Source organism: Xenopus tropicalis, chromosome 6 (assembly GCF_000004195.4).
Source record: "Xenopus tropicalis strain Nigerian chromosome 6, UCB_Xtro_10.0, whole genome shotgun sequence".
Classification (NCBI taxonomy): Eukaryota; Metazoa; Chordata; class Amphibia; order Anura; family Pipidae; genus Xenopus; species Xenopus tropicalis.
The window spans coordinates 52,487,034-52,504,073 of record NC_030682.2 but is presented as its reverse complement, the minus strand read 5'-3'; the positions used below and the strand labels follow the sequence as shown (position 1 = coordinate 52,504,073).

At 39.2% G+C, this 17,040-nt stretch overlaps 1 protein-coding gene across 5 annotated transcripts in view; it reads right to left on the bottom strand.

Moving 5' to 3' along the window:
• dnajc13 (DnaJ heat shock protein family (Hsp40) member C13) overlaps positions 1 to 14,623 on the bottom strand; it is a 94,947-nt gene extending 80,324 nt beyond the window's left edge. For 3 of the 5 annotated variants that reach the window (XR_001924773.2, XM_002937734.5, XM_018094987.2), the window contains exons 1-2: positions 14,242 to 14,550; positions 8,914 to 9,158 (exon numbers count right to left, since the gene is read on the bottom strand). The gene's annotated coding sequence lies outside the window, so the exon portion shown is untranslated. Of the gene's footprint in view, positions 1 to 8,913; positions 9,159 to 14,241; positions 14,551 to 14,600 lie in introns of those variants that run through there. The other 2 variants (XM_012965524.3, XM_012965526.3) reach the window with 2 other exon arrangements.
• Between the last annotated feature and the right edge of the window lie 2,417 nt (positions 14,624 to 17,040).

The following is a 17,040-nucleotide window of genomic DNA, read 5'->3' as shown; positions in this document are numbered from 1 at the left end:
GATATTCTAGAAATTATGGGCATATGTTTTTAAAAAAAAAACAGTATCTTCATATATTTGTAACCTTGTTCAAGAAGGGTCTTGAACTCAAAAAAACATACAAAACCTCTATGCCAGGGGTGGGCAAATTACGCTGGGGGGAGCTGCAGGAAGCTGGGGAGTGGAGCTGGAGGATGTTGGGGAGGATGCTGGGGGGGGGGGAATGGAGAGGCCCCGTAATTTCCGATGGCAGCCCTGTGCATAACGCTGGCCCGGCCCAGCTGTAAGTCAATGTGGCCCCTGAGCCAAAAAGTTTGCCCACACCTGCTCTATGCTATGGCATAGAACTTTTCCAGAAAAATACATGGCGCTGTGTAGACATTCTTTCCAGTTCTGATTTATCAAGAGGTAGTGTGGCTGATATTAAAAATGCTGTTCCAATAAATGTTGGTATAGGGCTGTCCAATCAGGAAAGCAGATTGCATGGTAGCAAATTTTGACACTGAACCATTTTAATAATGGGATCAATACACTAAACTTATTTTGGGGTTGTGTGGAACATGCAGCATGTTAACCAGAGACCTAATTGTCTCCTAATGCTTCTCTGTTCAGTTCTATCACTTTTTAGTTTATGAGAGAACTGAGCCAAGCAGTATCAGGAGGTGCTTGCTGACTCATTGCCATTTATCTGGCCTGTTACACATACATGACATTAGTAGTGAATAACTGCAAATATCAAGATATCTAAAAGAAATACACAATTACAGTAAATTGCAAAAAAGCATTCTAAGCAATTTTATATTGTTATATGTCCCATTTAAGTGTTCTAGATTTAAAAACAGGCTGAAAATGAAAAACATTTAAAAAAAAAAAAAAAAAATTGGATGACTTGTCCAGTTGTAATAGCTGCAGAATAAAAATCGCCATTATTTAATTGCCGACTTACCCAAACGATAAATATAAGGAAGTCAACTGTTTAAGGATATTAGTAGTAAGCATGAAACATTAGGCAACAGTATTCTTATTTGCATAAACTAGATATGGAAGCAGAACATGTCACAAATGATGTAAAATATCACTCCAAAAGTGATGGTTTTTCATTACATATATGTGTAATTCTTACATCTTAAAGTAATACAAAAATACATCCAAAGACCAAATAAGAATAACTTGGATGAAAGAGCATATCCTAAGGCAAGTAACCTTGTAAGAAGCTATTCCAGTTAATGAGAGATTTTATCTCTGGTCATTCCATAGGTCGTTTCAAAACCTTGTAAACAGAAAATGTTTAACCGTTCTTCAACTATAATATCTTTGTTTAAAACTCTGACCTGACATCCTCAAAGCAAGACAGTTTTACAATAGTATGCAGTACTAAGAAATGTTTAAAAGATAATAATATTACATGTTAAAGTGATGTTAAAGATACAGTTTTCATTTTTCAGCCCCCTGTATTGCCCAGTACAGTATGAAGTTTGCTTTAGATCCGCCACACACCATTCAGGGCTGAATCGGCAGGTAAGGAGGTAGAAACAATAGGATTTCTACCTCCTTCTGCCGATTCAGCTCTGAAGGGAGAATTTTGGTCAGGCGCCTTCTATGGCGCCCAATCAAAATTTTCTAACCTGGCCGATCGGCGAGCCGACCGATTTCAGCAGCTGTAAGTTCCTTACATTTTTTGCAGAGTAATTCCCTGCTATAGGTCTAGTATGCAATGTTAGTAGTTTATTTACCAGCATATTGAACTAATTAAGCATAATGAAATGATTAAAGGGGAAGTATAGTCAAGCTAAACATGCATGTTGTTTAGATTAGATTAGATTCAACTTTATTGTCATTACACAGGTATAAATACAGGGTAACAAAATGAAATTTAGCATCTAATCAGAAATGCAAGGGACAGCATTGCAATAAATACAATATACAATATAGCACAATGTTCAGTGAAGTTAAAATAAGTAGAGTGAAGTTAAAGGAAAAGTAACACTAAACATTTTTTAAGTAAAAAATCTATTCTACCCTGCCCCAATTATTGCCCTATCCTGCAAACCATTTAGTATTTTGAATGCTTTATTACAAAATACCTGTTAAAACTTGGCTTCTGGTCATTTGAAAAAAGGCGATATAGCGATGCAGGGGAAGCATCCACTATGCAGCGATCAATTACAGTGTAGTACAGTGAAGTTAAAGTGCAGTGAAGTTGAGTTAAATACAGTGAAGTTAAGGTAAGTGCAGTGAAGTAGAAGTACTTGCACAATATAGTGAAGTTAAAATAAATATAGTAAAGTTGAGGTAAGTAAAATTAAAGTAAGTACAGTAAAATTAAGTTAAGTACAGTAAGATTGAAGTAAATATAGTGGAGTTGAAGTAAGAACAGTGAAGGTAAAATACTTGATTATATACAAATAATAAAAAGCACTATAAGCAAATAAAAACAAGGTAGGCATTAATATGCATAATAGCAAATAATATGAATATAATTATCTTGTTGACCCATTTCTGAGAGTAGCTTCATTCTAAAGTCATTTAGGGTTTATTGAAGCCTTTTCCCTTGCAGGACACACCCTTTCCACATGCTGCAAAATACCAGCCCCCCAAAAATTTTTTACTACAAGTAAAACAACTGATGTTTAAAATGCAGTAGCTTATTGAACAAAACCTTTCCAAAAAATAACTGATCCCTAATTTCACAATTCTTATGAGGAAAAAGAGGGCATAATATTCTTTTATCTCATATGTATTATATGTAGTCTTGATAACGCATAGCTAAAGCTAAAGAAATGATTGTGCTCGAATTGATGTACCTTATGCATATGGTTGCTGAACAAGATACTATTAATAACTATTAATCATAATCACTGACATACACCCACCAAGTTAATAAAATATATTGCTGTGTAAAAAAACAAAACAAAACAAAAAAAAACTCCACTTCCTCATAGGTAACTACTTCCCGTAGGGGGCGAGTACTACTGCTTTATTCTTTCCTTCAAAGGAAAAGTAACACTAAATTTTTTTAAGTAAAAAACCTATTCTACCCTGCACCAATAACTGCCCTTCTCTAAGGACAAAACTGCTTCTCCTTACAAGATTATTTATTTTAGCAGTTCAATGCATTGCTTGCTGGCCTGAAGAAATGATTTACACAAGCTCTAACCAAATAAGAAGTTTGAAGCTTTTTGCACCAATGATCTACTCTAACACTTGAACTGGGAGTTCAAAGGTTAACCTTGAGAAATAAGCAGTGCTGTCCAGGGAAGGCAAGCAGGCAGGCAAGCAAGGAAGGGAAACACATAAATAATCAAGCAAGAATGAGTTTTAGGGTATTGGACCACAGAGAGATTAGTAGCTGACATTAGATCTCTGCTACCTTATGCAACTAATATCTCCAAAATGCTTTTCCACTGGAAACAAAGTGAATTGCTGGTGGAAAGGCCTGCGCATTGCTTCAGTTGCCTGCAGGAGGAAACTGCATGAGACTTTGGAAAACCAAAGCGATGTGTAGGCCCTTCCACCGGTGATTCCCTTTGTTGCCGGTGCAAAGGCATTTCGGAAAGATAAACCGCCAGTGGGAAGTAAACAAGGGACGTTACCCTTCTATCCTAGTGCTGCTGTTATAGTAAGTCCAATACACACCTGGGCACTTTTAAATATGTTTTATGCTGAAAGCTTGAAAAGATTATAAGACAAGGAAACTAGGTGAAATACTGTAGTATATTTTATTGAAGTCTACTATTAGGGCCCTTGACACAAAAGTTGTTACTTGCATTCACCAGTAGTGCATTCCACCGCAGGGGAACCCAGGAATACAAAGTGTTTTGAAAAAGGAGCTGCATTTCTTCCAGCATTCCCCTATTTGATGTTCCTGATACAGCACTAGTGCATTCCTGGCTTTAGAGCTTGTTGATATGCCCAGTTTTGATGCTGGTCGGCCCCGTAGCATTTAAGTACAACATATACAGGACTAACTTTGGGCATAAACTTTGGCTTGTGTGTTTTGTTCTCTTTTAAAAAGAAAATATACTCCCCTTTTTGACATGAGCTTATTTGATGGGCTTATGTAAATAAATGTCTTTATACAAACAAACTCAGATTGAAGAAAACCATGATCCAACAAGCTACTTCCCCAAGATCCCTTATACTGACTGTAATGCAACCCCCCCCTCACCTTGTTTCATTGTAAAGTGATCAGTTCTAGAACTGGAAGTCTTTGTGCTTACCATAGTGGGTGGTGCACAAATTTCTTGAAAGCTGAGGAAGACCATACAATTGTAAGGGAGGGGTTGCATTACAGTGAGAATTGTATGGGTTCCTTTTAATTTGTGGAATCAGGTATGTCAGTGTAAAAATTAAAAAAAAAATGTATATTTATTCCTGGAAACTTAGATAGTGCTTATGTACCTTTTCTACATAAACCCAACTTAATGAGCGCAAGTCAAAATGCAGGTATATTTTCTCATTTAAGGCACTTTTTTGGTGCATTATCAGTAAAAACATGTAAAATGAAATTGGACTGCCTGATATAATCGAATTAAACTTTTCCATTGTGTTATTTATCTTTTAGCATCCATGAAACCCTTACTGCTTGCATTGCTGTCCAATGAGCACTAGCACAAATTAAGAATAATGAGTAATAGCTTTAAAAGCTTTAGAAGTCATTTGAATTCATAACATGATTGGAAATGGCTTACTCAGGAATGTATCATCAGGATGAAAACGAGCAAACACAAAACTATGAGAATCCAGCAATTGCTCCATTGGAAATATACTGTTGTCACGATGTTGATAATTAAGCTCCATGGCATAGCACTATGTAGAAATAGTTACTGCCTTTGCAATTTTCCTATATAACCAAGGGGGCTCTTCCTCTGCAACAGGGAAAATACAGAAAAATTGCTTCCAATCACACATTTTTTCCAGTGGCACATTTTGTACTCTTGCTATTATTGAACTATTAACTAAAAGCAGGCAAAACTACTGAGATAAGAAATTTTATATCCTTTTTTACAAAAACTTTTTTCTCCAACAACTGTTCATGTTTATACTAACCTTTAGTATGTTTTAGATCAGGGGTGTCAAACTCAATTGCAAAGGGGGGCAAAATTCAAAACACACTTTAGGTCGCGAGACGAACATGTACCTGTGCCAGCAGCCATATTATTGCCCCATGTACCTGTGCCAGCAGCCATATTATTGCCCCGTGTACCTGTGCCAGCAGCCATATTATTGCCCCGTGTACCTGTGCCAGCAGCCATATTATTGCCCCGTGTACCTGTGCCAGCAGCCATATTATTGCCCCGTCTACTTGTGCCAGCAGCCATATTATTGCCCCGTGTACCTGTGCCAGCAGCCATATTGCCCCCATGTACCTGTGCCAGCAGCCATCATATTGCCCCACCTGTGCCAGCAGCCATCATATTGCCCCCATGTACCTGTGCCAGCATCCATCATATTGTCCCCATGTCCCTGTGCCAGCAGCCATCATATTGCCCCCATGTACCTGTGCCAGCAGCCATCATATTGCCCCCATTTACCTGTGCCAGCAGCCATATTGCCCCGTGTACCTGTGTCAGCCAAAATATCAAGCAAACGGCAGAACGCACCAGTTTCTCCCGCCAGGTCTCTCTGTCTCTGTCCGTGACGGCGACGGTGAATGCGTGCGCCAACCCTACGTGCATGTGTCACAGCAGGCCGGATACAATTACATGCCGGGCCGGATGTGGCCCGCGGGCCGCCACCTTGACACATATGTTTTAGATGGACCTGTTCTAAGAAACTTTTTAACTGGTGTTTATTCATTATTTTGTATCATTTTATAAATTATAACCGATCCTATTCTGCTATTTGCAGCTACTGATTATCTTAACAACCAAAAACAGACTGGCTTTGAGGTTTCACTTGGTTATTATTCTCCTATTGGTTGTCCAATCTGACTTCCATATTACTGTGAGGATGCTAGGGTATTTCAATTTTTTGACTCAAATGCCAAGATGGCAATGTAAATGTAAATATTTTAAAAACCACAAAAACTAAACAAAACAATGAATAATAACTAATTGTCTAACAATATTGCTTTGCATCATACTAAAGCTGAATTTCAAGGTGTACTATCCTTTAAAGGAACAGTAACAGCAAACAATCAAAATGTTTTAAAGGAGAAGGAAAGGCTAGTAAAGAGTTAATCTCAAGCTGCAGGCATACCTTCAGTTGTCTCAATAGTGCCCTTAAGTCTCCCCATATTTCACCTGTTCAGAAGATCAGAAGCCAAACAGGAAGAAAAAACGCTGAGCTTTGTAAAGAAAGTTCCCATAATGCCTCACTCCTGCACAGACACCCAGACCAAGTGTACATGCTCAGTTAGTAAGACTATGGGGCACATTTACTAATCCACGAACGTCCGAAAAGCGTCCGAATGCGTTTTTTTTGTAATGATCGGTATTTAGCGATTTTTTTCGTAAATTGTCGCGACTTTTTCGTAGCCATTACGACTTGCTCGTAAATTGTCGCAACTTTTTCGTAGCCATTACGACTTGCTTGTAAATTGTCGTGACTTTTTCGTATTGAGCGTTCGTAAACGGCGGGCAAACCTTTGCAACTTTGCATAATTTTGGAAGCCTCCCATAGGACTCAATGGCACTCTGCAGCTCCAACCTGGTCCAAGGAAAGCCACGATACTGAAGCTTGAATGAATCCGAAACTTTCGTACTCGGCGCGACAGCTACTAAAAAGTCACGACAATTTACAAGCAAGTCGTAATGGCTACGAAAAAGTTGCGACAATTTACGAGCAAGTCGTAATGGCTACGAAAAAGTCGCGACAATTTACGAAAAAGTCATGATGGCGACGAAAAAAAATCGCAAAAAATACAAAAAAGCCGCAAAATTTTAGTTTCCAATCCGATTTTTTTCCCATTCGGGATTCGTGGATTAGTAAATCAGTCCCTATGAGTCAGCTTCCTGCTGATTGGCTCAGATCCACATTCCAAAGGGGGGGGAGTGAGTTATTAGCATTCTTGAAAGAGGGGGGAGCAGCAGAGGGGAGACAGCAGAAAGCTGCATGTCTGTGGCAGAGGAAAACAGACACAACTAATCTTTTGACAGAGAAGTCAGTGCAGCGTTTCTGTGAGTGCTTATGGCTGTATTTACATAGACCTTTCTGATAAAGCTTACTTAGTTTTTACCTTTCTTTCTCCTTTAAAGTACATAAAATACAATGTAATGTTGCCCTGCACAGGTAAAAGTTGTGTGTTTGCTTCAGAAAAGCTACAATAGTTTCTATAAATAAACTGCTGTGTAGCCATGGGGGCAGCCATTCAGGCTGGAAAAAGGAGAAAAGGTACAGGGTACATCGCAGATAACAGATAAGCTGTGTAGAACACAATGGAAATCTACACAGCTTATCTAGTATCTGCTATGTAACCTGTGCCTTTTCTCCTTTTTTAAATTTGAATGGCTGCCCCCATGGCTACACAGCAGCTTGTATATATAAACTACTGTAGAGTTTTTAAAGCAAACATACAACGTTTACCATTGCAGGGCAATATTACATAATATATTAATTAGTTTGATACACTTCAACTTTTTGGTGTTACTATTCCTTTAAATTCACCTCTAGACAAAGCAGAAGGCAAAACATCTAGATGCAGCAGTAACTCAGGAAGGAGATAAAGGACACTCTCAAAACCACACTCACAGGGAAAAATCTATGGAGATGATTCATCAAAGTACGAGTTTGAATCCCGAAATGGGTAAAATTCGGATTAGATACGATAATTTCTGATGATCGCAAATATCACGAAAATGCTTACGAAAAAAATTGCATTAGTCGCGATAATATCGTATTGGCGATCCGAAAGTCACAAAATTTTCGTATCCGATCGTAAACAGCGGGAAAACCTTTCTGACTGTGATCCTTCTGTGCATGTTTTTGGAAGCCTCCCATAGGACTCAATGGCACTCTGCAGCTCCACCCTGGCCAAAGGAAATTTTTAATACCTGCCACTTTGGTTCTCCAGAGGTTAACAGTAAGGCTGCAGCATCCCTTTAATCACTTGGATTTCCTTCTCCTCCTGTAACCCACTCGGCCCACTCCCTTAGGAATTTGCTTTGGCTGTTGGCTCCTGGGCATGCTCAGTTTTTCTTAGTTCAGATTACTAAACACACCCTCTAGTCTAGCAGCCAATGTAGAGATGGCATTGCTGGTTTCCATAGAAACTCGGCTCCTAACCTCCTCTCCTGAGCATAGCTTTACCATTACAGTGCTCAAACAAAATAGAACTTTTTTCAAAGACAGTTCTGCCTGTGTGAGCCTTGATCCTTGATGACATTTAAGCTGAATAAGGGTCTTTGTGTGTATGCTGTTTGCAGATTTAAATATAACTGATGATGTGTCTGAAGAAAAATGGCTGCTGGGTGAAAGCTGCTGCTATTTGTATTATTAAATTTGTGATGGTGCTGGAAAACGAAGGGGATATATGCAGTACAATGATGCCATTTGGGTGGGGGAGACGTGCCCAACTGATATACATTGAAGAAAAATGTAGGCTTTACATGTCCTTTGAATAAACCCAATAAGATTGTTTTATCATCAATGTGGATTCATGCAGTTTAGTTAGGATCAAATATAAGCTACTGTTTTATTATTACAGAGAACAAGGAAATAATTAAAACATTTGCTTAAAATGGACTCTATGGGAGATGGCCTTCCTGTAATTCGGGAAAACAGGATAGTTGATTTTGTTGAATGGAACCTGAAAATGTTCTTTTGCACGTCTGCTCCTATAATATACTAAAAGTGAACTTAAAGGTAAACTACCCCTTTAAAATTCTAACCACACAACAGAGAGACCAAAAACATCTGTACTGACATCAATTTCTGTGTCACCAAAGTAATTTTGCTTGTAAATTACAAAGTTAATTTAGTTCTCTTGCTTACTTTTTACTGTTTGTGAACGCTGTCTCCCCAACCAAGGGCCAATGAACCAGAAGTTGGATGTGGAGCTACCTTTATTCGTTGAAGTATGTCACATGACTGCACGCCTGTGTCACAGACCTGTGAAGAGCAGGTAGGTGATAACAGCAGAGTAGCTGGCCCATGCGCAGAAGTGGTTGAAGCTGCTGTTACGCTTTGTGCATTCGCGACTGTGTTGATATATATGACTTTGGGGTCTGTGACAACCTCTGTGAGTTAGAAAGGGGAGATTTATACTTTCAGAAGTTTATAAATCTGCAAGATGCAATAGTATTGAATGCATTCATTTAAAAGGGTTTGTTCACCTTTATATGAAGACATAGACAATGATATTCTGAGACAAATGGTTTTCATTTTTTTTATGGTTTCTCAGTTATTTTGCTTTTTTTAAGCAGCTCTCCAGTTTGAAATTTTAGCTATCTGGTTGCTAGGGTCCTATTTACCTTAGCAACCATGCAGTGGTTTGAATGAGAGACTGGTATATAAATAAAAGAGGGATTGAAAATAAATAAAAATAAAATGGTACGCTCGCAGAGAAAAGGAAAAGTCAAGTAATTGAAAAATCATAAATAATGAAGACCAATTGCAAAGTTGGTAAGAATAGGACATACTATAACATACTAAAAGTTAACTTAAAGGTGAACTGCCCCTTTAGGACAATATATAATAACACCATATAAGACTGGACTCACAGGTATTGCAAAGTGAAAAAAAAAATGGTAATTTATTAAACCCACGTGTCGGCCTCAGCAGTTTTCTTTTCACTTTGCAAGACATGTGAGTGCAGTCTTTTATTATGCTATAGTTTTTTTTAATTCTGGCACCTAGGCAATTATCTCACACAAATGGAGTGCAAACTATACACTGATATATTATAATATAATATAAATATACGCACACTGGGACTTAAACACTGATCACTTCTTTATTGGATCAACGTTTCTGTCCAGTGTACATCAGCATTTTTCAATATTTACATTAATTTTCTGGTTTGCACCTGGGCATTTGTCTTAGTAATCAACACTGATCAAGCTGGATTTGTATGGTACTATCCATAGATGCAAAAAAAGCATTTGCCAACATGTTTCACAGCTCTGTACCATAAATGGGTGTATACTTTAAACATACAAGAATACAAAAACAACCAAAATCAATACAGGTAAAGAGGGCCCTAGCCTAAAAAGCTTACAATTTTAAATTTAGCCATAGGACTATTGTATCTCTCACAAAGTGATAATCTTTTGCAGCTTAAATGATTGGATCTTCCCCACTAATGTTCTAGATTTCTTTTCACGTCGGGGTTGCACCTGGGTGCAAAATACCAATCTCTTGAGAAAGTGCTTGGCGCTGGAAGGAGGGCAGTGGCGAAACTACATAAATAGTGGACCCAGTAGTCATGTGTGTGTGTGTGTGTGTGTGTGTGTGTGGGGGGGGGGGTGCTGGGGACCCAGACCGTAGAGTCTGCTGTACTTTTGGTACTGTTGTACTTGTAGTACTTTTAGTTATTAGCAGCAACAACGGTATTCTTGCAAAGACTACTGCCAGAAGTTACAATTCAATTCTTACAGTCGTTTCAAACTGAAAATTCTTAGTCACAAATAAAGAACCATGTTGCAATACACTATAAAAAAGCAGGATGTGAAATGCAAGAAAAAAAAAGTTTTCAGTATTCCACTTCAAGGAAACTTTCACAAGACTTCATCCTTCCCTATATTATAATAGCTTTTAATCCATTATATTATAATTATTCTTTATTTATATAGTGCAAAAATATTCTTTACAGCGATTATACTAAATTCACATCAGTCCCTGCCCCACTACATCTTATAATCTACATTATCACATTCTAAACTGTTATTGTTTTATATATTTACACACTGATTGCAAGGGGCAATTTGCATTGGTAACAGTTAGGGGATAAACTGGTCATACACTGAAAGATCTGCTAGTGTGGCAACTTTGCCTTTGCTGGCCATACACTGAAAGATCGTCAAGCAAGTTTCTCCAATATGCCCTTGAGGTGGCCATTATCGGATTGATCCAATCATTCGACCCTTAGGCCAAATGATCAGATCACTTTGATGCGATGCAAACTATAGGGAGCCAATGCACTCCTTGTCCTTTTGAGGGGTCCATACAGGGACCGATAAGCTGCTCTGTCCATCAGCAACTTTTTTTTTTTTTAGTAATTTTTTACTGGCGCTCAGATCTTATGGACAGCCACTTCAACCACAAGTAATATGTTAGAAATAAAAATAATGTATCTCCAGATAACAGTATTTAAAAAAAAAAAACAAGCAAGAGCTATAAAGGGATCCTTTGCTTTGGTTAAACACAAAGAAAAAAAAAACACAGTAAGGTTAGAAAGGGCTAGTAACACTATAAAATCAACCTGTACCTACAAACAAACAATTTCATAACAAAAAGTATGACATAGCCATTAAATATAATATTTTTAGCAAAATGAAAGTTGCCCAACTGGTACAGATCCAGAGGAAGGTAAAAAACCCCAAAATACTTCCAAGATGGCAATCCAACCAGCCGTTGGTTCAACTTTGTGCTAATTTCAGTAACCCTGTAGGGGTCATTTAAAAAAAGGCTGCAATCAAGCATTTATTTGCACTCATTCAAACAAGCAAGTTATGGCGCAGCAAAAGATGCAGGGTGCAGCGGGAACCTGTTTTTACCACCTGCACTATGGCAAACCATTGCCCTGTAGCTATGTCTTCACAGCTTAGTGGCTGGCCCCATGATTATACAGCTGCTTGTTTATATAAACTGTATTTGCATTTCTGAAGCTAATACACAGTTTAAGACCCTTTTTGCCTTTGTGTTACTGGCCCTTAATATTAAAGGACATGTAAGCCCCACACACAAAAATGTAATCAGTGAACAGCCTCTTTGAAATCTTTCAATACCTGGTTAAAGGGGAAGGAAAGGCAAAGTCACTTGGGGGTGCCAAAATGTTAAGCACCCCCAAGTGACTTTAACCGCTTACCTTGTACCCCGGGCTGGTGCCCCTGTTAGGAGAAAATAGCACCAGCCCGGGGCACCTGGAGCGCAGCACTTCCTCCTTCCGCCTTCCACTTCCTAAACTGCCGGTGGCCGGGCATGCACAGTAGAGCGAAAAAGCCGACTTAAATGTTTAAGTTCGGCTTTTCACTCTACTGCGCATGCGCGCGCAGCGAAGCCGGAAGGAGGAAGCGCCGGCAGCTACCCCGGGCTGGTGCTGTTTTCTCCTGACAGCGGCACCAGCCCGGGGTAAAAGGTAGGCGGTTAAAGTCACTTGGGGGTGCCTAACATTTTGGCACCCCCAAGTAACTTTACCTTTCTTTTTCCTTTAATAGTAAGGATGCAGCATCTCCATAATCACTTAGATTTCCTTCTCCTCCTGTAACCCACTCACTCCCCTCCATAAGGAATTTACTTTTGGCTTGTGGGCATGCTCAGTTGTTCTCAGCTCAGATTGCTAAACATGCCCCCCCAGTCTAGCAGGCAATGAAGAGATGGCAAAGCTGGTTCCCATGGCAAACCAAACCTAGCTGTCTGCTTAAATTTTTCTAACCTCCTCTCCTGAGCTCTGCTTAATCATTACAGTGCTCAAACAAAGCAGAACCTTTATCAAAGACAGTTCTGCCTGTGTGAGCCTGCATTCTTTATGACATGTATGCTGAATAAGGGTCTTTGTGTGTGTATGCTATTTGTAGCTTAAATGTATCTGATTATGTATCAGAGGGAAAATGGCCACCAGGTGAAAGCTGCTATTGTCTTTAGGAGTCAAAAGCCAATAATTATGGAGAAATTGTTTCTTTGTTGATCTGTGTCTACCATGCAGGCACAAACAAAAAATTATATTGGGCAGGGTCTTCTATTTAAATTACACGCAGTAAGCGAGGTATGAGGAGGCCACATCTCAGCCCAACAAGATTGCTAGAACCAAAGGCAAGTAGTATTTGCACCTGAGGCAATACTTTGGCACCCAAGCCCCCTTGCTCCCCGCTGGACTCAAAATTCACTACTTCCCCCTCATGCTGTTTGTTCAGCACTCTATTCCACCTCTTCCACATTTAGCCATTTCTTTGAGTTAAAAATTGATGCATGAGTTACTTACAGCAGGAAAATAAATGTAACCTTAGGCAGTCCACTAATAAACCATTTCATATCTCTTAAAACTATAAGGAACATATATTTAAAAAAACATTAAATAAACATCAGTTTGCGTGAAGTTTTACAAAAATGAGAGTTCCCCATGACCGACATATGAAGACAGAATTTTATCTAGAAGCAAATGGTTCAACAAAGATATAGATATTATTGTGTATCATTTTAACATAGCAGATGGAATGCAAAACCTTACAAACCAAAACTAAGCAAAATGTGTTTTGGGTCCTGCTGTTAAATAGATTTAATATCACTAACTGTGAAACAATAGCATCAGCCCATTAGAATAACACCTAAAGCTATACATATACAATACAGATGACTAATCAACCACTTATTATTACAGTAGTGTAACTGCCATGTGTAGAATCTGTAAGCTGCCATGCCCACTGTGGTTTGGCAGCTATGCCTGAAGTACAGCCCTCATCAGATTCCTGCAACAGCCTAGAGAAAGTTGTATTTACTTATCATAAAATAACATCTTGATTCCAAAACCACTTATTGTGCATTTTTTTTTATTGCTATAAACTCAATACCAGGAAGTCTCCATGGCCAAAGTAAGTCATGTGATCATATGTGAATACACAAACCCATTCCATTGAATTTTATGTGGCAAAACTAATGTACTTTATTCATGGATAAGTGAATGGGCTTTACAACCATTAGGTCATTTCATAACTGAGTTTGTTCATGATCAGAATACTGTAAATGCTTACAGCAGCATTTCCTTATTGCCTCAGAACGAAACTGTCCAGAAAACACTGTCTGAAAACCCAAAAAGAGATCATTCTTTTTTTTTCTTATATTCCTTTCACCACGAATGCCATTACCTAGCAGTATTACCAATGATATTCAGGCATACATAGGAACAAACGTGTTAGAAAATAATGCAAGAGAAAATATGATCACGCCTAAGTCGTATGAAGGTAGGATCAATGGATCACTGAACAAACCGGGAACACATATAACTAGCAAGGAAGAGCAATCAATGCAGAGTAAGAAGCAATGTTTTCCGATTAGCGCTATTAACTATATTTTAAATAACGCTCCTCCAGTTGTAACTAATTAAATTAATAAAGCCCTCATCATGCACAATACATACACACATATATAAATCAAGCAGCACTTTACCTCCCTGGAGCCGTGCTATATCCGGGGCTCCTATCCCCGCCCCTTGTCAGCTGTCTTCGCTCCAGACTACGGTGTCCATTTTAGGACAGATTAAGGCAATTCTACAGTGCGCACTACGCCCGCCCCCTGTCAAATCTGAACTGTACTACGAAAAAGGCACCTCCCCAAGCCCGGCCTTATAACTTCCATCTGCACCTCTATATAGCCCAATGCTCCTGAAATAAGCTACGCCGGTGCTCTGTTTCTAACCCGCTAAAATCTCCATATTGCTAAGAAATCATTATCCCACCTGCCCCACTGTTGATAAGAGTTTGCGTTCTTCCCTTCCTTTGTGCCAAAAACGCTCCTCTTACTAATACCTGACAGGTCCCAGCTTCCCCATTCATTCTCTTCCCTGTGATGTCATGCCTCGGAATTCCTCCATCATTCTTATGGGCAACAGAATGATTCTGCAAGCTTTATTAATTAGGAAGAATGGAGGAATGCCGAGACTTGAAGCCGCATCGAGGAGGGTGAATGGGCGCTCCGTTAGGAGTACAGCTTGTATACTGCACAGCTGGCCGCCTACCCTGTTAGCCCGAGAGTAAGAATACTGCGCTTGCGCAGTCCCTATTGCAGTCCATCTTGGCTTTGTCAGGCGACTGTCAGCTGACAAGCTCTGCACGTGTAAAAGGGCGGCCTGTAACCATTTTTCAGTTTGGTAGTGTCATGTGATTATTAAAAATAAATAGAAAACGTGTGGTTTGAGTGTTCTAATAGTTGTGACTAGGAAAAACATGCTTGATGTAGATTGTAAGCTCTTTTGGGCAGGGCTCTCTCCACCTCTTGTATCGGTTATTAATTTCTTTATATGTTACTCTGTGTGTCCAATGTATGAAACCCACTTATTGTACAGCGCTGCGGAATATGTTGGCGCTTTATAAATAAATGTTAATAATAATAATTAACATTAGGGGTTAAAGGTGCTTCATAAATTTGTTGAAATCCTAAAAACCACTGGTTTTGGATGGTGTTACCAGCCATGCAAGATAAGGTTACTTCACTGTCTCAGACACTCTCTGATAGTTAAAGGGCACCTATCACCCTACAATTGCTTCCTCCACCAGTGGTATGAACTAGTAAACCACAACTTGCTCATTATTGCACATGTGTGTGACCGTGGTGGATGAGTTACATCCACTGCTCCTACGTCTAGGCACATTTGCTGGGCTTTAAACCTGGACAAAGGGGCGCACATGATGACATCAGCGTTGTGCTGCATTATGCAAACCGACATTGCGTGATGACGTCAAGGGAGGGGTTATTACAGTACCGCAGGTTTCTGCCCGATATTTAGAATTTTGAACCTGGGCAGATGGTTTTGACTGGACAGCCCCTTGAAAAAATTGGCTGTTCGGGCCAAAACCAGACAGATGGCAACCCTGCCTACATCACACGCATGTGCATAATGAGCGAGAAGGGAGTTTTGCTCATTATGTGCATGAACGCCAAATAACATGGCCGCCTAGCAACCACTGGGACTGTTTTTTTCCCTCAACTGAAGTGTGGGCTCTATTAACCCACACCTCTGGTAGGGGAAGCAAGGTTAGGGTCATAGCCCTTTAATACTAAGTAAAGACATGTAAGAAGCGACCACCCACTTGGGGTGCCTCATTGGTGTCGATGGTTCTTATTTAATGTTACATGTGCAGAAGAAACATGTTAATTTACTAACAAATATGTTAAATTGCACCAGTGCACCTGTCAATAGCAAGCAACTAGCATTGAGCAGGTCACTACAAGGTATCAGTTGAAAGCAATCATGTTGTGATTGGTTGCTCTGGGTAACAACTGGTGCATTTTAATACCTACATTGGTGCTTATGTCTTTTCCTCAACCCCACTCATATCAATATATGCTACAAGTGGAAAATCAATACAGATTCATTTGTATAAATACATTGCCTTGCCTTTTTAGGAGAGTGTCACAATGAATGCTAAAAAGTGCTAAAATGCAGTGCCCTTTTCTATGCACAAAATTACCAAAATCAGTGAAGTGGTAGAGGACTTTGCAAATAGAAGAATACTATTATAACACTATAGTATAAATATACAGAGACTTAGGGGCTGATTTACTAACCCACGAACGGGTCGAAATGAGTCCGATTGCGATTTTTTTCGTAAAGATCGGTATTTTGCGATTTTTTCGTATGTTTTGCGATTTTTTCGTATGTTTTGCGATTTTTTCGGCGTCTTTACGAATTTTTCGTTACCAATACGATTTTTGCGTAAAAACGCGAGTTTTTCGTAGCCTTTACGAAAGTTGCGTAAAATCTTGCGATTTTTCGTAGCGTTAAAACTTACGCGAAAAGTTGCGCCTTTTTCGTAGCGTTAAAACTTAAAAGGTGCGAAGTTTCGCGTAAGTTTTAACGCTACGAAAGAAGCGCAACTTTTTGCGCAAGTTTTAACGCTACGGAAAAATCGCAAGATTTTACGCAACTTTCGTAAAGGCTACGAAAAACTCGCGTTTTTACGCAAAAATCGTATTGGTAACGAAAAATTCGTAAAGACGCCGAAAAAATCGCAAAACATATGAAAAAGTCGCAAAATGTTCGTTTTCAAGTCGGAACTTTTCCAATTCGGGTCAGATTCGTGGGTTAGTAAATCAGCCCCTTAGAGGCAGATTTACTAAAACGCTAACATTTCTCATACTTTTAAAAAAATGACTTAATTCATTTCCACAAATGTACTATATTTACTAAAAAAAAAGAAAAACTGAAAAGTCCATGCAAGAAAAAGTGGCCGAAACTGCAACTTTTAG